This window comes from Marmota marmota, unplaced genomic scaffold (assembly GCF_001458135.2).
Source record: "Marmota marmota marmota unplaced genomic scaffold, marMar, whole genome shotgun sequence".
NCBI lineage: Eukaryota > Metazoa > Chordata > Mammalia > Rodentia > Sciuridae > Marmota > Marmota marmota.
The window spans coordinates 6,616,650-6,643,393 of NW_025999880.1; the positions used below are offsets into that span (position 1 = coordinate 6,616,650).

General features: G+C 37.0%; 1 protein-coding gene across 1 annotated transcript in view; it reads right to left on the reverse strand.

The window, feature by feature from the left end:
* The window catches only part of Ankfn1 (ankyrin repeat and fibronectin type III domain containing 1), a 336,634-nt gene that overhangs the window by 223,451 nt on the left and 86,439 nt on the right, over positions 1-26,744 (reverse strand). The window contains exon 2 of the mRNA XM_048788565.1: positions 18,616-18,656. The gene's annotated coding sequence lies outside the window, so the exon portion shown is untranslated. The remainder of the gene's footprint in view (positions 1-18,615; positions 18,657-26,744) is intronic.

Here is a 26,744-nt window from a genome sequence, read left to right on the forward strand (position 1 = left end):
TATTCTAGCCAGGCTTCAGGCAACTTGGTAGTTCTGAGCTCCATCCATGCAGTTCCCCCTAGGGATGGTTCTCCACATTTCTCTTGGTCCTCATCTCTCCAGCGGGATTGTGTTCAACAGTCCACAATGTTGACAAATGCTGGAAAGTGGACTTTGGGGCCTCCTTCCTTTCTGAGGCTCACCCCGCATTCCCTCACTCATGTTTCCTGGGATGGCCTCCTAACACACCACACATACCTTCATCTTTGCCTCAGGGTCTGCTTCCAAGGCAACTGTGACAAGTGGCAAATAGATTTTCAAGTCAAATGTAGTAAAACTCAAATTCTCTTAGTAAGAAAGAAAAATCCTTCACTAGTGGTAACCTCCCCAGAGGATCATTCTGGGGAAGAGTTTGGGCTTTGGGGTCCAGTAGATACTCCTTTACTTAAGCTGTATGGCCTCAGTCAACTTCTGCCTTCACCTACATAAAAATAGTCATTTACACTGCTTAGTGTTGTTCTGATTATTAAATAATGTGTTAAATCTTCTACTCATTCAACAAATATTTATTTCTCCAGGCATAACATATGTAAAGAACATGGTTTAATAACTGGCACAGGCTGCTGTATAATAAGCGGAAACTATGGTTATTACTGTACACTGACAAATACAAGTCAGGACAAATTTTGGAGAACAAACAGAAATATTTAGTGGCATAGGGATATGCATCTACTGCCTCTCTTCTACCTATAGTGGTGTATGCCACCTGGATCCAGGACCCAGTGTGCCAGCCGCAGGGCCTTATTAAGCTCTGAGTCTGTCTGTGGGACAGTAATCATTGTTCTTCATGAAAGGACTGTGGTGAGGGGTCAGTGAAATCATGCTGCTCAGCAAGTTTATTTTCTAAATCTTCCTTCCTACAGAGGTCATGGCTGCTGACTTATGAGACCATCACATCACTGTCCTGAAGGACTAACTCATAACATTCATAGGTGTTGAGACATGTCCAACTGGATGACATGGCACTGCCAATTCTTTTTCCAGAATGAACAGTAGTTTAAAAAATATCACTTTTTTTTTGTACATTTAAGACAGGTTTTTTTTTTTGCTTTGTTTTGTAAATGTAGCTTTAGATAAGACATACTTTAGGCAAGTTAGAAAGTAGGAGGAATGTAATAATTTTATTTGGTTTTAACATCCATCTTAAGGACAATTAAATGTGTGGGGGAGAGGGAGAATATGAGGCTTTAACCCAAATGGACTTGATTTTAATTCTAGTTCTGCCATTTTTCTACTTACACGTGATCTTGAGCACATCAGACCTTCAGTTTCTTCTGTAAACTGCAATCTTTATTTTGCAGTATTATTAACAAATGAAATTAGGTGATTAGGAAAAATGTGTATAAAATGCTCAGGCTAGTGCCTAGCATTTAATAAATAATAAATAGTAATAACTGTTATCATGTAGCTGCCAAATAATTCTGAGATATGTATCCCAGTATTCTCTTACCCAGAGTTAGTCAAAGACCTGATATATTTTGAGAAATATATCTGGCTTACCTCCAATATAGGTGGTGTTCAGTTTTTATAACTACAGCTTCCAAATGACCCACATTATTGTATATTATATGTTAAAATGCTTAAATTTCCTCTCTTGCATCCAAATTCAGACTTGTGTCTCACCCTACCAAATAAGCTCTTTTACAAGGTACTGCTTTTGCCAACTGGGTTTAGTAGCAGTGCAACTGTTATCTGCAAGGTGGTATTTATTTGTCAAGTATCTGAATAGCTTATTGTATTTTCTCTTGTTATTACATAAAAATGAATGGAAAATGGGAAAATGATAGATGTATTTCTAGTGGTAAGCACAGATTTAAGAAGGAACTATTGTACATGCTTAAAGCTGATCTTTCACCTTGCTTTGATGTTCTTTTGACATAAACGGGTTAACGATGTTTTATAAGTTGAAGAAAAATTAAACATTTCTGGGATGAGTAACTGGTGCTTGAAGCTTGTGCATAAAAGATAAGATGTAATTAGAGATTTTACAATATTCTTCCAGTTCTCTAAATGGAAACTCCTTTATGATTATTTTTTAACAGTTGTGGGTTAGATTTTAGCATAATTGTTAGTGATATATAATATACATCAAAAGAAGCTGCCTATATTTTTGAAAAGTGTACTTGAAAGTGGGAAGTTTTCATATTTCCCTATGGAATTATAACAACCCACATGATAACACTTGTTATGACAGCTAAATCAAAGCTCTGATGGTCACATTCCATTTTAATTAATAAAAAAAAACCCACACCATTTATTATTGATTAATTATTTGTTCAGCACGCTGAGTTCTTGGAGGCATGTATTCTAGCAGAAAACAAAAAACAAAGAGCAAACCAGGCAAGGTGGTACATACCCATAATCCCAACAACTAGGAAGGCTGAGGCAGGAGGATAACAATTTCAAGACCAGCCTCAGCAACTTAGTGAGATACTAAGCAACTTAGCAAGAACCTGTCTTAGTATAAAAACTAAAAATGACTGGGGATATAGCTCAGTCTGGATTCAATTCCCAGTTCATAAGAAGGACAAAAAGGAGCAAACAGGGGTTTGTAAAGGAAATAAAATGTTGGAAACCAAATGGGTCCTGCAAACACAGCTGGGCAACTTTGTAACATTAATGGCTACATTAACCACTGCAGCAATTAATATCAGCTACAACATAAATGAGCCAATGGCTGATGTTATTTTGTACCTATTAGGGGCTTGATCTGTTTGAAATGATTAGTTTCTTGGGGGCAGAAAAGATGCAAAGTCTCAGTTCAACCCTCACTGAAACTTCTGCCTATGGTGCTAAGAATGAGGAAGGTTTGTTCCCCAAAGGCAGATCTGGAGTTTGGCCCTATCTGAGTAGCATGCATCTCAAATTATATTTCTCATGTAGTTTGGAATCGTTGTGATTAGTGTGGAGCTATAGAAAGGAGCATTGATGTTGATGCCTGTTTGCACCAATAATATATACATTTATGAAGAGATGCTATGTTGATGGGCAGGACCATTTTCACTTGATTCAAAGGAGGTGACCCTTCTGCTTTTCTTCCTCTGACCTTTTAATAGGTTGAAGCTGTGTTGTCTTCTCTTTTAATAAATTGCAACAAAGCTCTCCTATTAAAAAAACCTATAAAACATGACAGTGCTGCAGCAAAGCTACAAAAACCAATTACCAGCATTGCTCTGACAGGACTGTGGATATTTCAGAAAAAAAGTAGGATTCTCTGGTTTCCTTGGAGAAGTACTTTTCTCCTGATAGTGTCGCCTAGCTCCCACTTCTATTTAGTCTTCATTTTAATGACATAATTTAAAAAGACTAGAATGTTTTCTCATTTAAAACACTGTAAATAAAATGACCTGCACTTAAATACAGATAAAATAGCATTACTTTAAAATGTTTCTGTCAGCTTTAAAATGTTAATGCCAGTATTTCAGAATCACAATGAAGTAAGTTCTTGTGGAATTTAGGCTTTATTTATTTATTGGTGCTTGGGATTGACCCCAGAGCCTCACATGGGTGTAGGTTTTAATGTCAGTGTGTAAGGTAAAAATTGTTAATGGTCCAAATTAACAATGAAAATTCCTTAAATCACCCACAAATCCAGGGATTACAGACAAGTAAGCAATCAGGAAAGTTTTGGTGATTCACACTGGAATCATCTCCCAGTATGTCTAATACCACAAATGGGCCAGGAAAAATCACCATTGAAGAGTAGATGAATTTTCTTATATTTAGGTGCCAGGATACCCCTCCCCCCACTACTAGGATTGCATTAAAATTGACAAGCCCTTTATTCCATGACGGTTTTGAGAATTACCTTCCACTGACTTTCGTGCCTAGCAAAGGATCATTGAGTGAGAAGGTGGGTAACATTTCTCTAAAGATTTTAATTGTTATTTTTCTTTCCGTTTTTTTGGCTGAATGTTAACAATTAAATAACCAGCTAAGTATCATAAAAATATTATAATTTATAATACATTTTTTTCCTAGCTATACCCAGTAAATTTCCAGGGATTATAGACAAGTAAGCAATCAGGAAAGGTTTGGTGATTCATATATTCAATATTATTGAAAGCCACTTTTGGGAAATACATCTTGAAATTTAAAAGTCCTTAATTGTCAAAACCAAGAAAATACATTGCAGTTCGAATGGAACAGAGAGTCAGCTAAAGGAGTGATCCTTCATTAAGTCAAACCTTTCCAAACACAAAGCTGGAGCCTAAATTGCTTGTGTTACTTGGGGGAAGACTGGTGGACAAGATTTAGTGGGCCAAGGTGAGATTCCAGGAAGCTGGATCTCTACTCTCCACACCTGATAGGGCTCTTGTTAGAAGAGTAGACTGCACCACTCTGTGGAGCTCATCTGGACTGTGGCATTCAGCTCTCACCTGCTGGTGGCATGAGTTTGCGTAGATTTGTGAAATGACTCAACATCTAATTTTCAGGGATGAAAGTCAAAAAAATATGGAGATGAATGGTTCCACCATTTACTCATTCAGATTTCTTATTTCATGGTTCTGAATTCTCAACTAATTCCGTTTTGACCTTCTGAATTCTTCAAAGCAGTCAAAGAAAGAACTACTAACTCATTTGGGTGCTATAAATACCTGTGAGGGAAGATTACCCCAGAAAGTAAGAACACAGAGATTCTGGGTGAGATCCATCATTTAGGAATAACCAGAAGGACCTTTGTGAGCATGTAGGCAATGGGATTTGGGCACAAGTGGCATAAGTGCAATGCTTGAAAGGAACAATTAAAATGTGGTTTTAACTAAAATATGGTTTTTAACATGTATCTGTTGAGTTTTAAGGAAAATTAAAACTAATCAATAGTATTGACCCATGTTTGAAGAAAGTCAGTTTTAACAGAAGATCAGCATGTAATCTGAATTAATGGAAAATCAATGAATAAGCATTGAATAATTTTTCACCATTGTTTAGTGTACACACAATGAATAAGAATGTCAGTCTTCTTAAAAGATTACCATATCTCTAAAAAAAAAATATGCCGTCTAATTTCCCAAGCTTTCTGAACACCACACTTCTAATTATAATTTAGAGTTCAACATAGTTTTTTCTTCAAAGAAAATGCAGTACCTGACATATATAGGTAGAGAGAAATTTAAAGTTGGCATTATGTTTTATATATTCATTTTGTGAATTCATTTAATTGAAGTCAGTTTTCCTGCACTTCTTTTTCTTTTGGGATGCTTCTGAAATGAATTTTCTACATTTATGAAAGGAGATTGATCCAGGTTTCTAGAGATTGTCCCTCAAACAATTGAGATTTGGGATTCTCATGATGTAATAATTTGAAGTCATTGAGACAGTTTCTTTTGGGCACGTGATGTGGTGTACCAACCACATAGGGAGTGTTATGGCAAATGTCACAGAAAAAGGCATTCCCTTAGAGTTACTGTGCTTTATCTTCCTCTGGTCTCCTGCACTGGAATTTAAGCTCCTGGAGGGCACAGCCATTATCAATCTTCTTTGTTGACTTCACCAGGCACACCAAGCATGGTGCCTGACAATGAGTACCTGCTTGATATAAATTCTTATAACTAGTGTGCTGAGGATAGAGAAGAGAAGCCCACCATCCACACTGTACTTCACACCTACCACTCTCTTTCTGCCACCCTGCCATATCCATGTGAGCCACACAGTCCTACAGACAACACCTAATCTCCCCCTCTTGCTTTCCACCCATGACCCCCTTTCCCCCTGCTTACACCACATGGTGGTCTGTGCTGAACTCTGGGGCCACCTGGTGTCTCCAGTCCTCGACAATAAAGTTTCATCTAATTTGTAATGTCTCCAAAGGACAGAAGTACAGAACATGATAACTATATAGGCTTTAGATTTTAATAAAAATTGTATCTTCAAACATGCCTTTAAATCTGTAATTCCAGATTTTAAATGTATACATTAGTGTATGATTTTAATCAATATAGCCTGTTAACATTTTTCCTGAATGGACTCTCATGGTAAGAAGGTGGTTCACAGTCTTTCTCATTCCTTAACCATATTCAGTCCAGTCTATTGATCCAAGAGTGTCTTGCATGTATCTATTGAGTTTTAGGTAAGCCAGTCCCAATTTTGGCTTCCAAATCACACCGTACCTTCTAATCTTTGCTAACCATACCAGGGTCTATGTGGCCTTGACCTCAGATCAGGTTGTTCCTATTTTGCCACTGCTGTGGCTTTTCTCACAGGTCTTAGATCCTCTCTCTTATACCTTTCAGTGGTTGAATCCCCAAATGGCAACCTGAACTCAGTATGTGGTCCCTTCCCATTGATTTGGGTTTTCCTATGGGCCCCCAGCCTCCTTGCCCAAACTTTGCTTTTTATTTGCTTCATTCCTATTGCCACAAATTATCTGGCAAAGAACTTGGCCTCATTTACTGGACACCTGACATTCATTTCCTGTCCTATCTTATTGATCTCTTAGGCCTTGAATCTCTGAGTATTTCCAATCACTCTGGGAGATGGTCATTTTCAAGTATGCTGTCCTGTGTTGACATGGTTGCAGGTTGATGGTAAAATGAAAAAAGTTCCACAGGTTTCCATCCACCAAATTTGGAACATATCTGGTTGCAAAATTCCTGATATGAATTTATGATGATTATCAATTATATTAGCACTTTCCACTGAATAGCCCCTTTCATTCAACATCCTTTTTGAGGTTCATGCATATAGTTATATGTAATTGAAGTGTACATTCTCATTGCTGTATGGCATTTCACTGTGTGAATCTACCTATGCATTTCTGTTGGGTTTATACATCAGAAAGGGATTGCTATATTATAGTGTATGCATTCATTCATCCTTAGGAGCAATGCCAGCTTTTCAAATTGGTTGCACCAAACGTCTCATTTACCAGCAGTGCACAAGAATGCTAGATGCTCTCTATTTTTGCATTGGTTATCTTCTGTCTCTTTTGCTGGGGCCATTTGGTTGATGTTCTATTATCTTTTATTTTGATCCAAACATTTGGATATGTGCTAGAAGTTCCTTGGAGGGTCTCTGAACAGGCATCTATTCGTGATCTGGATAGTTAGCTTTACTGTCTTTTATGTTGCACTGGGCCTCTCTCTCAGTCTCCCTTTGAAAATACAAGATGTTTCTCAAATCCAGAATAAAATTTCTTTAGCCATTAACATTAAATTGACATTAAGAAAAAGTGGCTAGCCTTAAAACAATCTCTTTGCATGTTTTAGTGCCTTGAAACTGCAGGATCAAAACAATTCAATCATGTAAGCACAGTGATCTCTGACAGCATGGACATAAATAAGAGAAATATACATGCGTGATTTTCACGGATCTTTTAGAACTGAGAAAACCATGAGTCATCCATGTGCAAAAATTAGAGAACAATAAAAATGAGTATTTAATCATTTAATAGTTGTTAAATAGGTTGCTTTAATTGTAAGTGTGAAAGTAAAATCAGAAAATCCATTATTATTATTATTATTATTATTATTATTATATTATGCTGTACTTTCTTGCTTCTTTCCACACTAGACACAAGTTCCCTGAACACAGGCCTGTGCCTGTCTTCTGTAGTGCCATATCCTCACTGCTAGTATGTTGCCTTGAATATTAGGGCACTCTCCACACAGGAGATGAAACTGAAGGAAGAATGAAAATGAATCAGAATGAGAAGTCAGCGAAAGATGATCAGGATTTAGATAGGCAGAATGGAAAACACAAGGCTTTTCAGTCAGAAAGCATATACCAGGTTTATATCAGTGTTTCCTTTTCTTGCAATATTTTTTTCTGTTTTTAAGTAAAAATCACATGATTCTCAATTCATTTCCCCCAGAAGATCTTGTTAAGTTCATGGACCTCGATGGAGTAAATCAAGTACTAGAAAGATGCCACCATGCTTGCAAATAAAACGAATTGTCTTGTAGGCCAAAAATAAAAAGAAGAGTTAAGTCAGGGGTGAGTGAGGTGGAGATGAAACCTTTGGCCAGCTGAATTTGTGTCTGGTGTGAGCCTGGAATCAGGGCTAGCCAGGCACTTAGCTGGCAGAGTGTACTAGGGATGAAACATACTTTGCATCAAGTGGAAATCTAAAGCTGGGCCCATTGCTGGAAATAGGAGGTCATGTGGATCTCAGCTTGTCAAAGGAATTAGGAAAAGGTTGTCCTCACTATTGCTATGACTGTGGCTTTGGGACGCTGTGAAATGATGGCTTTGCTTTACAATATATAGGTAAAGAGAAATTTAAAGTTGACATTATATCACTAGCTTGGCAGCTTGGACCTTGCCTATCCTCAACATGATCACAGAGCAGGAACACACACCCCTTCTGAAGATCTGGTTGAACTGGGAATCTTGGATGGGGAGTTCAGTAGAGGCAAGAGCAAAACCTGAGAAGGTTGAAGGATGCGATAAAGAGAAAAAGAGAAAGAGGAAAGACTCAAAAAGGTAAGATAAATATCAAATTTCCAAATCACAAAGAAATTCAATGCTAAGTAAATAAAAGAAGAATAAAATGACCAGAGAGAAAGAGAGGAAAAAGTTATAGAAATTCTTAGAAATAAACATAAATGAAAAACATTGAATGAAATATTTGCAAATTGTAAAGCATCACATTTAAAAAAAATCACTAGCCTGTAGAATATATGTCAGAAATGCAATGATTTTCAGTCTACTATCAGAAAGTCCATGAGTATAATCTATTATAAGAACAAACAAAACTATAACATCTTAATAGATGAAGGAAAATATTTGGTAAATTTAAACATGTAACCATGATTTAAAAATAAATCTTAGTAAACAAGGAATGGGAAGATATTCTTAACTTAATAGAAGTCATTTAACCAAAAACATACAAGTAAGCATTATTTTTAACAGAAAAATTTTAAATACATTCTTATTGAAGTCAGAAGCAAGTCAAGCATGATTGTCATCATCCTGGTATTCAGTGTGAATTAGAGGCCTAAAGACAATGCAAAAAACAAAATCAGAGGCACAAGAAGCAGAGAGGATGACATGGAATTATTCTTATTTGCAGAGTATGTGATTGTCTTTGTAGAGAATCCTTGAATAATATATACAGAGAAATCATTAACCTTTTTGAGAAATTAATGGGATTGCCAGATTAAATTCAAACATGAAAATCAACTGTATTTCTAGACAACACCAAAAACCATCTAGAAAATAAAATAGAATAAGATTATTTCACATAACAATAAACTATACTAATAAATATACTCAAAGATGTCTAAACATTTTGTAGAGAAAATTATAAAACATGTTTGAGGTTCACAAAAAGACTGATCAATCCTATTGTACAATATAAAAAAAACTCATGGGTTGGCAACAAAAATGTCAAATCTCATGATTCTTCTATGCATTCAATGCAATTGTATCAAAATTATAACAGAGGTTTTTGTGGAAATTGACCTTAAAGTTTTTTTGTGGAAATTTTTGTGGAATAGACCTAAAAATTCAATTGAGAAAGTACAGAGTGTATGAAAAATATTTAAGAAAAAGGTCAAGCTATAGAGCCTTGTTCTATCAGATATTAACAGTAAAGCAAGAGTATTTAAGAGAATATGTCTTAGGATCAGGGATAGGCCAGTAGATTCCTCAGAAACAGATTCTGATATATGGAAAGCAAGTTCATGATGGAGACAACATAGGAAGTCAAGGGAAAACTATGGAATCTTTATTTAATAAATCATGCTGGTTCAATAGATTTTTCCATGAGAAACATATAAAATTAGCTCTTTACTTCACCCCGTACAAAATGCAAATTCCATATGGTAAGAAACATAAATGTGAAATCAAAAGTTTAAAACTTTTAAAACAATGTACAGAAGAATATCTTTATAACATCAAAGTAGAGAATAAAAAAAAAAAAACAATTCCCAAATGAAAAACTCAAAATGTAAATATGTCTCTAATAAAAATTACTGTACAGAAAGTAAAAATATAAGCCAGTGGCTGGTCTTGGAAAGACACTTGCAAATAACAGACATTAAATGAACACCAAGAATAGGTTGCTAACTTGTACAAATCTATAAAAAATAAGTAGTAATTGATAAAAAACAGTAGAGGATGAATAGGCAGTTAAACACATAAAAAATGAAGAAACAACTGACATGAAAAAATGCTCATCTTTGATAAAAGTTAAAGAATTGAAAACTAGATAAACAAGGTACCATCTTATCCTTATCATATAGATAAAAAAAATTGAAGTTTGAAAATAACCTCTGTTGGTAGAGATTTGGGGAAATGGGAATTTACATAGCCTGTTCATGGGAATATAAATTGGTCAACAATTAGGAGAATATTTTGGCAATATCTAGTAATATGTATACGTTACAGACCTTGTAATCCAACAATTTCATATCTAGTTAACCTGGAGAAAATTCTGCCCAAGTACAGAAGGCTATAAAGATAATCATTTCAGCATTTTTATAGTAATAATTGACAATAACTGAATTTTCACTATTAGAGTGAATAAATCAATGAATATTAATATAGTCATGCAATGGAATATTATCTAGGGTCAAAGCAGCAAATCCCAATCATGTGTCCAACTGAGTAAATCTCAGAAATCTAATGTTGACTGACAGAAAATGAACATCACGTGTGATTCAAGAACATTTATAAAAACTTACTAGGAAGTCAAGGTGGATATCGCTCATTGATAGAGAAAAACATGGATTAACACACAGAATTTTGTTGTTTGTTGGAGAATGATAAAACAGAATAGGATCAAGAAGGGGGGAATATAAATATTGAATTGTATTTATAATAATTTTTTCTTTAAAATCTATACCAAATATTGAATTGTTAAAAGTTAGTTAAATGTGATGGGAAGTACAGGAGTATTCACTATGTATTTTCCTCCATATATTAAATATTTCATGATACTTTCTATTTATTTATTCTTACCAGTTATATATGACAGTAGAATGTATTTTGATATATTATATATACATGGAGTATAACTTCTCATTCTTTTGGTTGTACATGATGTAGAATTCCATTGGTCATATAATCATATATGCACATAGGATAGTGATGTCTTATTCATTTTACTATCTTTCCTATTCCCATCCCCCCTCCCTTCCGTTCATTCCCCTTTGTCTAATCCAAAATACTTCCAACTTCCCTACTACCCCCCTTATTGTGAGTTAGCATCTGCATATCAGAGAAAACACTTTCTCTTTTTAATGGAAGAGTTTTATAGTTATTATACTAGTAGGCCCATTATTGTGTCTATTCATAGCTCTGATGTGGGCACTGACCTTTCTGTAGTTCTTGATGTTCATCCCACCCTATGCCTTTCACAGCCCTGCTGGTGTGATAGCTAATGGGACCAGAGGTGTTTCATATGAGGAATCCCATCCTTACACTGGCCAGTGGTCTACCGGGGGAAAAAAGACCTTAAACCCTGTAAACATCTTTCCTTGGAGTTTCAAATCCATGGGAAATTTCTAAGTGACATTGGCGTCAAAGCATTCACACTCTGATGCCTATGGCTGCCATTTTGGGTCATATGCAAACTAGGGAGTAAACAGATTGAACTGGTCAACAGAGGCAGGTGAAACCTCAAGGACCCTGAAGGAAGAAAGCAGCTCTGATGCTTACTTGAGAGCTCTCCATGTTTTATGGCTCTCTCCAGTTCAAGGTAGTATAAAATCCAATGAAACTTTGCCTCCTGTTTGTGGATTTGATTAAATATCTAAATTCTGATAATTCTCTCCTCCTACTCCCTTTTAACTTGAACTTCTGATCCTTGTAGTCTAAAAAATATTTAGAAAAGATAGAATGATAGAATCTTTGAGTCAATAATCAGTGCTAAAGATAAAAACATTTTCAAGAGGAAGAAGGAAGGAAATGGGTTCTGAAGCAGGAAACAATCTTTGATCTTTGGCAAAACTCAAAATCATTTTTCAAAAAAAAAACCTTGTAAGTTGGGGAAAATATCAACTTGTAAATATTCCCAGTCATATTTCAAACCCTTCTTCCCACTTCCTACCCCCACTGCTGTCTAAAGAGGAAGGACAAGTGTTAGAAATGGTTTGTACCAGTTTACAAGGGGCAATTGTTAGAATTTTTTGGAATGTGGAAGCTATTTGCTAAACACAGACATTCTTAAAAATTAAATTATATAAAACTTATAGTTACATAACTTACATTAAAAACAAAGGAAATAAATACCCAAAGTCATCACTTCCTAATTATTTTGCTGTCTTTTATTATCACTTATGCTTTTGAAGTTATTTGCATGCATTTTATCTCTGTGTTGATATACATAAAGATGTGCTACCATAAATCTTCCTTATTTTGCTTTCAGTGACATGTTGGGGGTTTGAAATGGCTGAGGGAATATTTACACCACAGAAATTGATAAATACTACAAACCAGGGCTTGATTATCTGGATTTTAGAGAATGATGGATAAAATGTTAATATGGCAGATTAAACAAAAGGGAGTGTTATGTCTATAGCTGTCATATAATGAATAGCTTAGAAATTTGAGTAAATATTCAACTACATTAAAAAATGATACCCAGTTTCACAAAAAAAAGTTGCTAATATTTCTGATGAAGAACATATCTGTGGCATATATCTTTGCCAATTCAATTTCTGATTTATTAACATAAACAACTACATTTACATGGAAACTATAGTCATTCATTAGATACAGGCAAGTATTGACTACAGATATAAGAATTCAGCAAAAAAACAATGAAGATATTCTATAGAATCTATGAAAATGTTCTATAGAATCAGCAAGGTCTATAGAAATCACAGTAAAGAGTGTTACATATTTTAACATTATTTGTAAATTGTGTGCTATGTATTTATTATGTCAGTAAAATTTACAGTAAGAACACACACACTCACACACCTACACACACACACATACACACACACAGACACATATATACATAGATACCTACTTTTTAGAAGCAGCCTGGGAAGGCTACATTGAAATTACATAGGACATGGTGTGCTATAGACAGAAAACAAAAGACTAGTAATTTAGTATTTCTGGAGCCTTGGTCATGTTAGGATAGAAGAAGTAAATGAGGAAGAGAGCAGCTCAGGTGGGATTGTATTATATACAGTAGTAAAGGCCAGGGGCGTGGGGGTGGTGGTGTTTGGAGTAGTTCCCATGAGGAATTAGGTATACAATATCTTTAGAACACTTTTCTGTGGAGTGTAATACACTTTCCCCTTGAAGAACTTTAGCAAAGCTTTACTTTGTTTTCATCTTTTTATATGTTTGTGTTTCTTTGGAACACATATCTGAACTTAGATGGTCCATGAAGCACTTAGTTATGTTCAAGTCATGCTAGCATTTAATGATAAAATTATTATTTACATTCAGTATAAGTCTACTTGGAGTAAATTATGCTAAGCTTGCATTCCATCCTGTTAGGGTAGACTGGTTACACAGCATACCTATATTTGGAGAAAAACAACAGAGGCAACAACAACACAACCATTATTGCTATTAATTATTGTTTTTATATATTACCAGTAGTTTTTCTATATTCTTTACATGAAGGAATACATAAATGATTTATTATCAAATTCTGCATATGAGGAACAGAAGCAGAGAAGTGGTACAACATGCTTCAAAGCACATAATTTTGCACTAGCAAAGCACTCTAGCCCCTGAGGTCACACCATCAGTCAAGTCTGAAGTACAAAACGGCCAAGCATGGGTAGGATAATGTAAAATTAGTCTTTTAGTTTCTAAAGAGTACTGATATCACCTGAGGACAGGTCTCTCTAAGGATGCTGGAAAGCTGCCCAGGTTTGACTGTGTTGATGGATTGAATAAAAGCATTTATTGAGCATCCAGTTGCTTTGGAGAATGTCACCAACATTTCAAGAGAAACAAAGATGAATAAAACATGGTTCCACCTTTAAGGAACTTAAAATGCAGATACTTAAAATCTAAATCAGAGAAGGACAGGATTTAAAAAATGTAAATTAAAAAAGCCCCTGATGGTTTTTATGAATATTCTGAAACTAATAAGTGTTACAGGGATACGTGCAAATGTTTACATATTATTTAAAACCAAGTGCATAAGTATAGGACTGGAAAAAAAAAATCTGCTTTCATAGCAGCTTTTATATAGCCTCTCTAGAGGTTTTAGGATTAACCTCAGGACTAAAATGCTGTTAAAACTTTTGATGTATTTTAGGTTATACTTATAGAAGTTACACACTCAGAGAGTCTCTTTTCCCCGTGTAGAGTTCTGGAATGGTCAGCCAGCCCAGCAGCAACCTTTCTTGGTAAGGCTATAACATTTTAAGAGGAGCCCTGCAAAAGACACCTGGGATACACGGAAAAGGAAAATCTAACCAGTTACGTGAAGGATGAATGAAAGAATTGGGACGTTCAGCCTGGACAAGAAAGACTCAGGAGAGTAGGTGGGATCAGATTCCAAAATATTTGGAGGGTTGTCATGTGGAAGAAGGAGTCAATACTTCTGAGCTGCTCCCAAAGGCAAAATGACCCGAAGTCATGGGGAGGTTAACTCAGGTTAGCAAAAGACAGTGAATGCTGATCTATTTAAAAAATGGACTGTGAGCTAGGGGAAGGGCTCCTGGAGAGGGTGGTAGGCGGGTGGCTTATATTTTCAACATAATGTTGAAAGCATCTTCAAAAATTAAAATCCTATGCTTTATGTTTCTGTAACAGAAACAGTTCCCTAAATCTTTAGTGTACACACACACACACACACACACACACGATCATATTTTTCCCATTGCAGAATTTGAGAGATTGTAATTAACACACGAGTAGCAATTATCTTTATATTCCTTTTAGAAGCAAAAGGAACAGTGACAGGTTATGACAAGAGAAGAAATACACAGTCTGTGTGCATAGAAAACCAGTGAAGAGTGGGCATAAGCCCTGGGAATCCTCTCTGGGGAGAACAGGGAGCTGTTTTGATTTAAAGAAGTGAAGAGAGAAGGAATATGAGGTTAACCCTGGATGCAACTTTAAATCCTTCAGCGCAGTGCCTATCAGCCATAAGAAAGCAAACAAAAGTCTGCAAAGCTTCCCAGAGGCGATGAATAGAAACAGAAACAAGTCACTCGCCTAGATAAATGCTGCATCCCTGAGTTGCCTGTGGCTCCCACCTCCTCTGCACCAGGCATTGCAGTCCTGAGGAAGGGCAAGAAAAGGCAACCAGAATGAGGGCAAAAAAGGTCTGGCACATGGATCTTGAGCTAACTCACATAAATCAAGTAAGTGTAATTGGCAAGTGGACACTTAGACACAGAATATATAAAGGAAATCTCACCAGAAAGGGTGGGGGACAGGCGGGAGCCAGTGGAAGAAACCGCTCTAGGCTTGTTGAATACAGGAAAAACAAAGAGAAGAGACTGACTTTGAAATCCAGACAAAGCTCAGCAGAGAAGCAAGAAGAGTTAGGGGAACAGATCTTGGCCCGGCTGATGAAAGCCTCAGATATAATCCTGGCCACACCAAGCAATTTATTAAAAGTTGTTTCTTCCCCACGAACCAACCAACTTCCACTGGTCTCTAGCATTCCTTCTGACTTATTTCATTAACGTTTCCTTCTTTTTCTGGAGCATACAGAGCCCCAGGGAGTCTCTCTCTTCCCCCACCTCAACCCCACCAATGGGGCACTGAACGAGAGCCAGGGTGTTGTCTGTGGAAAGAGAAATTGCAAAACCACAAATTGCACAAAATCGTTACTGCCAAAAATCGAAAGGAACACACAATATCACCATGCCTCTTTAAAAGCAATTGCGCATTTTACAGCCCTCTGGATAATTCAGGTTTGTTTGGCAACTTTCTCACCCATACCACCCAGAAGACAATGCCCCTCCACCAGAGGCAGTTGACCTCAAGAATAAGTGTGGTCGAAAGGAACCACACCGAGGTAGTGCAAGCCTCTGCAGGACACTGATTTGGCCCAATAGGATTCTATTTTCTACTACTGTGTAGTTTTGACTTTAAGGCCCAAAGTTTGTCACCAGAGTGACAAAACAGGGAGAGTTCTGAATAATCGAATAAGATCCCTTACAGATATGATGCACTTTTAGATACAACATAATCCTATGAAAGGAGGCAGGAAAAAAAATGACTTCCTTCCCCCTCCCTCACTCTCTGTTATAATCTTAGAAACTGGGGTGCTAACTAACATTCCCAAAATCAAGCCACTGCTGAGGAGGTGAACTCGGATTTAGCCACAGGCCTCCTGATTTTCCCTCCCGGGTTCCTCACATGGCTCAGCCCTATTTCTCTGGGGGCATATGGTCCTGGCTTGGCTAAGCCATCTGCTTCAGCTGCGTTGGCATCTTACATGTCCCATACATATTTGCTGGACCTTTACTTGGAACGCTTCTGCCGTTCAGTGCAGACCTAAGACTTGTTGCAAGGGACGCTGACTGGGTTGTTTTCCATTTGTTTTGGTTGTATAGTACAGTTCTTATTAGGATATAAAGCCAAATCCAGAGAGGATGATGAATGTGAGGGCCCAAAGGAGCTCAAGTCACCCTTGCCTGGTTATTTTAATGCATTTCTGTGATTTCATGGGTTGCTCAAAGATGGCTTGGGGAGTTGAGTAGACTGTTTTGTTTGTATGGTGTAAAATTCAAGTGCAAATTTGCATCTCAGATTATCTACTAATAAAATAGGTTACGGTACACTGTGCAGGCATGTCTTTGAGAAAAAAAAGAAATCTGAAATTAAGGTGATCACAATTTGAGCCCTCTAAGATGGAATAGCAGTCAGCACCTTCCCGCTTCCCCCAATCTGGGAGGTAAAGGGTACTTTTTGAAAATTTGACAAAGAGATCTTGGGGTAATAATCATAAACATGCACTTATGTTTACATATAATGGCTTAAAATGCCATTGTAAATTGACCCTTCACTTAATTTTCATCATGAATATATACCAAGTACATTTTAGTATTTAACATCAAATCATTTAAAACAGTGGTGAACTTAAATAGACAGTGACAGTCTGATAAAGAGCTACTAAATATGAACATACAGGAAGATAAACATAGGTGGTTTCCCCTGAACAGCACTTTATGTTCAAAAGAAAGAATGTAGTCAAAAGCTAACATTTGTACAAGCAATATACTCATGATAGCACATGAAAAGAGGGACTGCTTATAAAATCTAACACGACTTTATTGGTAAAATCTGCTTAAAATATTCATAACGTGCAGGTGTCTTGATAATGCAATAAAGACCAAAGCAATATAACACAGAGCTTGACATTTTTAAAAATTCTAGTGAATGCATAATACTTTGACATTAAATTTAAATGACTTTGAAAGTGAATGTCTCTTGTGGTGATGTTTGAATATTTGGTGTATAGCAATGGGATCAATTTATTCTAGAGAGCAAACAAAAACATCACCCTGGGAAATCAGTAGAAGCTAAGTTTTTCTTGCAGTTCAGCTGAACATGTAATTTTCTCAGGGACTGAATGATTTGAAAGAGAATCTATTAGAGCATATATAGTATGTATAATTCAAGCAAGCTCTTTGGACTATGATGGTTCTAAGAATGTCTAGTTAAATGCTTTAGTGGCTGCTGAGATTCAGCCCTTGTTGGAAATTCCATATGAATCAGGAGCTGAGAGTTGATGTGGCCTCCCAGGTTTTATCTGACCTGATGGTTGTTGATTTCTTGCTTACTCATTACTCGTTACCTTTTAAGCTACTTTTGAATAGTCAGGGTCTTTATGTTGATCTAAATCTATATCCTGCTTTTTGAACTTGGATATTATTATTATGGAATTTTGTAAATATACACATTCATAAATATGTGTATAGGTATACATACACATACACATCTATACATCTATACCTGTATGTGTATGTATATACACACATATGTGGGTGTATACATATATGTTTGGTTGAAATCACTCAACTTTATTTTATTAAAAAGAGAAAAGAAAAACAATGTATTTGCATCTTAATTCCAAAGGCAAAATTCTCCAATACTCAGAACTTCCTGTTCAGACCTACCATAATTTTATTTATTCTTTCAGAATAGAGGGTAATGGTAATGTGGGCATAAATGCTGGAAGCGTCAGAGTAAAGAAGCAAAATCCACAGGACATTAATTCCAGAAAGAACACTGGTGTGTGAAGTGGCCATAATGCAGTAGACACTGCAAGGAATTGTTCAGGTAGCTACCAGGATCTATTCATCAAGAAACAGCCTGCAACCAACCATAAGATGATCACCTAGGTGAAGAGGAATAAATTAGTCATCCATTTGAGAGACACTGAATATTCAGATGTTGGTGTCACATGGCCATAATAGCTAAATGAATGTTGCCTACTTTTTCCCTTCTTACTTTTATCTAGCTTTTCAGATGCAGTTTGTCACGGCCACAATCAGGTTCCAAAACGTTTTCTAAAATGCTCCATGATGTTATACAAATCTGTACTGTAAAACGGTAGCTTCAAACTGTGGCTGCATTTGTTAAGCCAGACCTTAAAAATGCAGCAATGTGAGATAGGAGCCGTAAAGATTAAGAGGTTTTAGGAATTATAGCTGGGAAGTAGATAACATTTCAAGGAGGAAATGTACTTACATTTTGCTGCAAGTGAAATGCCTGTCTTTAAAGGGTAGCCTCTGAAACAAAGAGAGAAAAAAGTATGTTAAAAAAATTATACAGTAACCCATTCAAAATGAAAAAAAGAAAGCATTACTTAGCCTTTGAAGGTACAGCTACTGACTGAAAAATAATGAGATGCCTAAAGAAGAAAATGCGCTAATTGGGGGTACACTGTTCTTGGGGGTGCAGGGATCTGTCATCTACAAGGAAAGTATTTAAGTCAACTGGCACATCTCATCACATGCTCAATTCCATGTCCCTGAATGTCCTAAAATTTTAATACCACTAGACACTCACTTTGTCTCCAAGGTCTAATCCTAGAGAGTAAACACAAGGAGTGGTTGTCGAGTACAATGGCTTAGACTCAGCCTCTCCCTGCTTCAGGTTCATACTGACATTGTACCTTGCTCTTGTAGGCCCAGTTCTGACACATTGTTCCATTAAATGAAAGTCCTCCAAAAAATTATAATTTTCTCAATTCATGCTTATGGGGATAAGTGGACAGTTTTCTTTTCCAAGAAATAGAAAGCTCTTGTGGGGGACGCTGAAGGGTGGATAGAAATCAATGCCAGTTTTCTCTTTATTCAGGATGCCAATGAAAGGAGAGGAACAATTAGACTGTGCCTGTGCTAGGAGGGAATTTGCCAAGTGTGGAGGCAATTTGTTCAGTGTGGCGGCCCACCAGAAAATTCACCTTGTTTCCAAATACATTTTTTAATCTCCTGTGGTTATATCCAAAGGAGGGCTTTTGAAGGTAGCAGGTTTATTAGGGGATGGCAGGGAAGTCACCATGGTTGATAGAAACTCCTTATCATTCTGAGATTTGGGTAGTTCTAGGTCATCTCTTAAATGAGCACTCAAGTCATGGTGCCCTTAGACCTACAGAAAGATCTTGCCATGCCATGCCACCCACATGGATCAGGATAAGTCAGATGAGTCACTTTACTGAGAAATATTTTTCCAAACTCTGCCATTTTTATTTATTTTTTTAGTAATACTGTGCCTTTGGAAAATATATTCAGTGTTCTGAGATGGATAGAAATAATAATAGCAACTATCTCAAAGACTTATTATAAGGGTTAAATAAAATAATCAATATCAAATAGTTACATAAAATAGTGCCCATAGAAGATGCTGTAGTTTGGATCCAGAATGAGGCCCAGGTGTTAAAGGCTTGATTCCAGATCCAAACTATAGTATCCACTATGGGTGAGTGAGAATTACTACTTAGTGTTGTTACCAATGCTTGACAAATCCTACTTAGTGCTATTACTGTTGTTATTATTATTAGAAGGACAAGTTGGAAAGCCAAGTTAAGAACATATAACAAATCCATGAAATGGGAGCTGGGAGGGTAACTAATTGCTTGGGCAATATGTCTCCATTCGTGGCAGTCAAAGCTGTACCATTGTCCCAAATTTCTGTCCCAGATTGCCCTTTTCCAAACTTTAGTCCTCCAGCTGCTGAGTATATTCAAAATCTCTGAACGTTATAGAAAACCACCTAATCCCTCATTTAGTATCCATGGGAGGTGGAGCTCATAGATTGACAAATTGTTAAATTATTAAATGGCTGGGCCTATGAAGAATAGGGATAATTGTATCTCACACAGGTAGACACTTGATCCATTTTTACTGGACTAAATTTCTTAAATGGATCTCATGGTGTGACTCAAGAAGATGTCATGTATCACAAAATGGAAGAAGTTTTGAACACTGCTCTGATCACAGCCTGACATACATTCTCCCCATCTCCTGCCATTCCAAACAAAAAAGTGTACTGAAATTGTGTAGTTTTCAGCTCCTTTGAGGAACATGTTGCCAGGAAACAAATTTATAATTCTTTCACCTACTGAGAAAAGTTTTTCTAGTGCTTCAGATAATGGGTTCTTCAGTCATAAAAGTATGAACAAAGAAAATTGTTACATCGTGGATTCACTGGACAAGAACTCTTCATTTGGGCAATGCAATTTTACTGCAATGTGTTTGATCACTTTGAAAATTATTCAGAGCTGTCCTTGAGGTTGCATTATGTATCTACCAATGTGATGGTTTCTATCATTTTTCTTGGGGTCCAAATCAAATCAAGCAATTATGAAGTCTGGGGTAGTTTGGTTTTCAGACTGTGTAGCTACATGAAAACTTGTCTTTGCTTTTTAAAGCTCATTTCCACTTTAGAAAAAGTAAAACCTGAATTTTTAAAGGAGAGAGGCCTTAAAATGATTAACTCATTCACTGAATGTTTGTTGAGTACCTACTATATCAAGGCTTACAGTGTTCTAGGCTCTAATAATCCATCCCTGGCCCTCATGCTGAATGTCTATCTGGCTTTAGGAACAACTGGACAGTTTGTAGAGACACATCACACATGATGCAAAATTACACCAATGATCAGTGAGAGAGAAGGTGGATTGGTGATCTGATCCAGCCAGGGAAGTCAAGGAAGTCTAATTTAAGGAGGTGTTGGAATAATAGCTGGTGAAAATTCATATTTAATAATGATACCAGCAAATAATTTTGAGTGCTTTATGTGCCAGGAATAGCCCTCAGTGCTTTTCCATGTACCTATCAGTTCATTCTTTGTAATAGACCCTGTTGATGTCTACTCTTATCCCACAACAGGAATGGTGGGGAGCATGGAAGACACCAAGCAGGACATGGGCTTCAGGCAGGAAGAACTGGCTTCTTTGAGGGACCAAGAGAGCAAGACCATTATTTGCATTATTTTGTACATACTTTGGCAGAGTTCCTTCTTCCACCCTAGAAGAGGAAGCCTAGTCCCTCTGGTCCCACCTCAGAGGAACGTCTTGGCCATCTGCCTTATAATATGGTACCCAGTATTCCTTGAACCTCTTCAGAAGCATATAGCCAGCAGTTTACTATCCTCAGATTATGGGAGGGAGCACTGGGCCTGATTTCATAGCAAGGCCCAGAGGGAGCACACTTTTTCAAAACCCTTAGGTATCTATTTTGGTATCCTTTAGTTGGAACCCACTCTGATGAATGCTGGAGATCTGTCTCTATCTGTGCTCTCAAATGAAGGTCTTGGAGAAGCTGATCTGCAGACCAACATGCTCAACCAGGAGATCCTCTATGCCATCCATCTATCTCAGCTTCTCATCCTGATTCCTATGGCTGACCCCACCTGGTTGCCATCTTGGAAACTATAATTCACACTCATTAGAGAATAAGACCTCTTAGTAATTTTTAAATGTTCTATGCCAACTGAAGAATCTCATAGAGCTTTCTTCTGTTTAACATTTTTATGATTTGTAAAAAATTGCATCAATGTAAGAATAGCTGTTTATATAATGTAACATATGGAGTCACAACTCCAAAATACCTATTCTTTTTTATGAAACACAGTAAGCTAATTCCTTTATGTCCAAGATAATGAATTTTGAGATGAAGAGGCTACTGCCTTCTTATTCTGAATATTGAATTAAATCTTCTTTATGTTAATTTTATTTATTTTCTTTAATGTTGTGGTAAGAATGGCTAGTCTCTATTCCACTTATACCCAGGAGTGCTGGGAACCAAAGCCTTAAATTATTTGGGAATTTAAGAATGAACTGATGAAGGTTTTATTTAATGTAGAACATGCCAATTGTCAAATAATAACAATAATAATAACAGTTTGTGAATGTTGGCTCTCCTCTTCACTCTGTTCAACACTCATTCCTTAAATGGTCATAAGAGGGGCACATGTCATCACTAGCCTCTTGTCTCTGAATTTGGGTCCTGATTTGACCTACCATAGTCTCTACTTTAAAAAGTCAAATCAGACAGGTTTTTCATGAATATTTCTAATTTTGCTCAGTAGCACTTGAGTTCCTACCTCCACTCCTCAATCTGGCTGGTGCTTTAAGAATTTTTTTTTAAACATTTCCAACAACTTCTCCTATGCTATTGGAATTTCAATTTTCTTTTTTGTGCCTTTGCCCAGACCTTGGTGGACAGTTCCACTGACTTACCATGTTTACTTACAAAGGGCTTCTTGTGTTTTCGTTTTGAATAGTTAAAACGCTCTTAATTTAAATAAACAATTTTCATTACAGAAAATTTGGAAAATACAGAAAATACTGCAGTGAAGTAAAAGAGCTCAGAACCGCACAGATTTATCTTGACGTATAAAAAGAAGTGAACGCCTTGCTCAACACCACAGCCTCATTTTCCAGAAGCCATTACAATTAATGGTGCATGGGGGCATCCTTCTTAATTGCGTTTATGCTTATGAAAGAACAAATATATACACAAAACTTTATACACACACTTGTATCATTTTTTTAACAAAACTGAGGCCACACTATATAATAATCTATAATATGCTTCTATTATCTTAATAGCATTTTTGTGGACATACATTCCAAGTCATTTTACACAGATCTCCTATTCTTTTTAGTGGCTAAATGAGAGCCCATTATGGATACATCCTAATTTATTGAATCCATCCCATGATGGACATTTGGATTATTTGTGAGTGTTTGCTATAAAAATGTACTTATAATGACCAGAATATTTTGAACATTTGCATTTAGACTCATGGTTTTATATTGTAGAGCAGTTCTCAGAATTGTGGGTACTATATAATAGGATATCTGAGGATTCATATTAGATAGAGAGTCCAAATTTTTCTTCAAGAAGGTTGAATTTACTCTCTTATCAACAGTAAGATAAATCTTCCATCTGTATATTTCACTAGGCCTGTGTAATTTCTATTTCTTATTTTCCTCTCTGTGTGATCATCTTCCTTTTTTAAGATATTTTATTCAGTGTTCAGCAAAGTTTTTGAGTTCTAAGAACTCTTTCTCTTTCTCCAGTTGTTCCTTTGTAATTATTTCCCTACTCTCCTCAGGAATTTGCATTATTTTGATCTGGAGTTCTTTTTATTTGTTTCTTTGAGGCTACTTCACAGAGAGCTGCCTGTCCCTCCTTCAGCCTGCTGAGTCATCTTCAATGCCTGTGCACATTCTCCCCCATTGGCACCTGTCTGCACACATCAGAAACAGATCTTTCTGATCCACTGAGAGGAGACAGGTCCTTGGTGCACTTGCAGGCAGGCTGTTGAGTCTGCAAATGGCGAGAGGTGAAGGTACTGGGAGGCTAGGTTCCCCAGTTGAGAGAAGCCACAGAGGTCTCCAAGTTTTCAGAATCACCTGGGCAAATGCAGAATATAGCGATTTTCTTCAAGTTATTTAAAAAAAGGAGCCATTTGGGCTTATCCTCAGCCATGCATAAGAAATAGGCATAGCTGCTGATAGTATCCACTTTGTGCTCACAGATCACTTGGGATCTTGTTAAAAAGTAGATTCTGATTTAGCAGGTCTAGGGTGAGGATTTGAAGTCTGTATTTTCTATAAGCACTTACGTGTCACTATGCAGAGCTATGTATTAGCATCTGGTTCAAGAACATTTTGAGTAGAGAGGTTATAAGTTTCATGCATGAGCTGGGCCCCTTGTGTCCCCTGTTTCCTAAGAAGCAGCATCCAGACTACAGAGACCAAGCCTTGCCCAGCACTGGAAATGATGGTGCCTACAAGCTGCCCATCACTAATCAAACCTGCACCATCTCCAAGGGCCTGTGAGCCAGGGTGTCTGGCATGCCCTCTGAATTACCAGCAAATGAAGGCCAGGCTTTTCCCACCTGCAGGCACAGTGTTCCAAATTACTTCATCACCCCTGCAGAGAGCTGGGAGAGAGGCTGACTAGAGTGCCCTTATATGACTTTCATCCACATTTTCAACCACTTCAAGTTATATTCAGACTTCTCTGTATGTCTCAATTGCTGTTAGAATATCTGAATGTTTCTTCTGTCATTTTAGATTATTCTTGGTATAGATTTACATCTGGCTACCACCAGACTTCTAAAAAAACTGAATTTATTGCATATCTCATAACTTCTGTTTGAGTCCCATCTTTAACAAATCACAATAGAACTTTTTATTGCCCTTTAATTTTCCTTATAAATTCTCATAACTTGACTACCTTTCATCAATCAGGCCTTTCATTGATAGCATCCATATACATATATGGATATTTTGCCTATTTAAATGCATTTTTTGGTCCCTTTTCAGTAAGTACAGACTTAGGGCTAATGTTTTACTTCATTATTGCATGAACAATTTCAATATTTATAAATATCTCCCCTTCCGAGGTATTGAATTTGACATAAAGATGATCAATCAAGTGAGGGGACCCATTTTGAGGGGCTGCGTTTTGCATGGAGTACCTGGTAGGAAACTTTCAAGCTTACACAGTGTTTTCATGTAGTTGTTCTCCTATGATCATATGATCTTCGCATCACCATGTGAAGAAAGAAAACAAGTTTTCCAGCAACCCCAGTTAACAGGAGAGGAAACTTGGCTCAGTGCAATTGAATGTGCACCCAAAATCATATAAGAAGTGATTTGAACTAGAATTTAGATGTTGATTTCAAAGTTAGTGCCATTTTAAATTTGAGCTTAATATTTAAAGACTAAGAACCTCTTAAGACTGTTATTAAAACCACTCTGATTGTACTGGTTTTAAATAGCCACCATCAGAACCTGGAATGGCCCTCCATAACTTACAATTGATGTACTCTTTGCTTCTTGTCTTGACAAAAATAAAACACAAAGCAACAGCAACAAATCCAGAAACAGCTTCCAAAACAATGAAGATATTTCCATGCCAAGCTGACATACCAGACCAGGCAAAGAACCTCAACTCCAGGAGAAAAATTTTAGGAAATTTGCTTGAGAAAAAACATTTTAGTTACACTGTAAGTAAAGTGTAGGGAAAATGTATCTTACACTGTGCCCCATAAATATGTACAGCTATTATGTGTCAAATTAAATAGAAGAAAAAATTCACTTAAGGATGGTGCACTCAGAAAATGTTAACATTATAATGTTATAAATATTGTAATGTCATGGATGTGAAAATATTTTGTACAACAATTTTATTGTATACAGTTTTTTTTTTTTTAAGAGAGGAGAGAGAGAGAGAGAGAGAGAGAATTTTTTAGTATTCGGTGGACACAACATCTTTGTTTGTATGTGGTGCTGAGGATCGAACCCGGGCCGCACGCATGCCAGGCGAGCGCGCTACGGCTTGAGCCACATCCCCAGCCCTTGTATACAGTCTTTAAACAACATGTGTTAATTGTAATGTTTTTTAAAAAAGAAGTTAATGTTCAAGTGAATTTGGGAAACATTGGATCAACGATAGTTAAAGAGTTATTTCTTTTAAAGAACTTTTAATATTTTAATACTTATTAGATTTTTTATAAATTCTAGAGAAAGGGAATGTTCCAAACTTATGTGATTGAAGAACCCCTCTTGCCAAGCATTCTGAGGGACACATGCCAAGCATTCTGAGGGAGAACAGTGGCCTCCGTGATTCAGGGAATTGCTCTCAGAACAGAGATGTTGGAGCTGAGATTTTCACAACTAATTGATGTGGGCTACAAGAAGAGGTGGGAAAGGGCCCTCCTCCCAGAGGAGGGCATGTACAAAAGCCCTGATACAGGACATGTGCCAAGGGAACACAGAGTAGCTCACAATAGTTGGACCAAAGGATTCCACATGAAAGAATTGAAAGAATCAGGAGAGGTGGGGATAGAGGTGACCAAGAGTTAGGTCATCCCAGCCAGGTAGAGAATTGAACACTATCCTGGGAGCCATGAAAGGCATTTAAAAGTTTCTAAAATATGGGAGAGGTGTAAATAGATTAGTGCACCAGTAGAAGGAAGAGAGTCAGCCTGGAGTCAGGAGTTGCTGAACTCAGATGTCTGCATTGAGAGACCAAACCAGAGGAGGAAGATGAAAGAGCATGGGAGAGAGAGAAACTGGGGGAAAGACACAGGGGCTCAGGAGAAAGCATATGCAGGGCCAGATGACCAACTGGATGTGGATAGCGGGGGCTGGGCAATTCCTGGGGATGGAGTGGTGATACAGTCCCCCCAAAGAAGGGCACTATGGGGGAGGGAGGAGCAGATCTGGATTGAACCTAATACCTGGCTAGAAGATAGAATTCAGGAGAGAAGAGATGATGTTCAGAGCTGAAGCTGAATTCAAAACAAGTTTTAGACAGGTTGAATTTGAGGAGCCACCAGGACATGTAAGG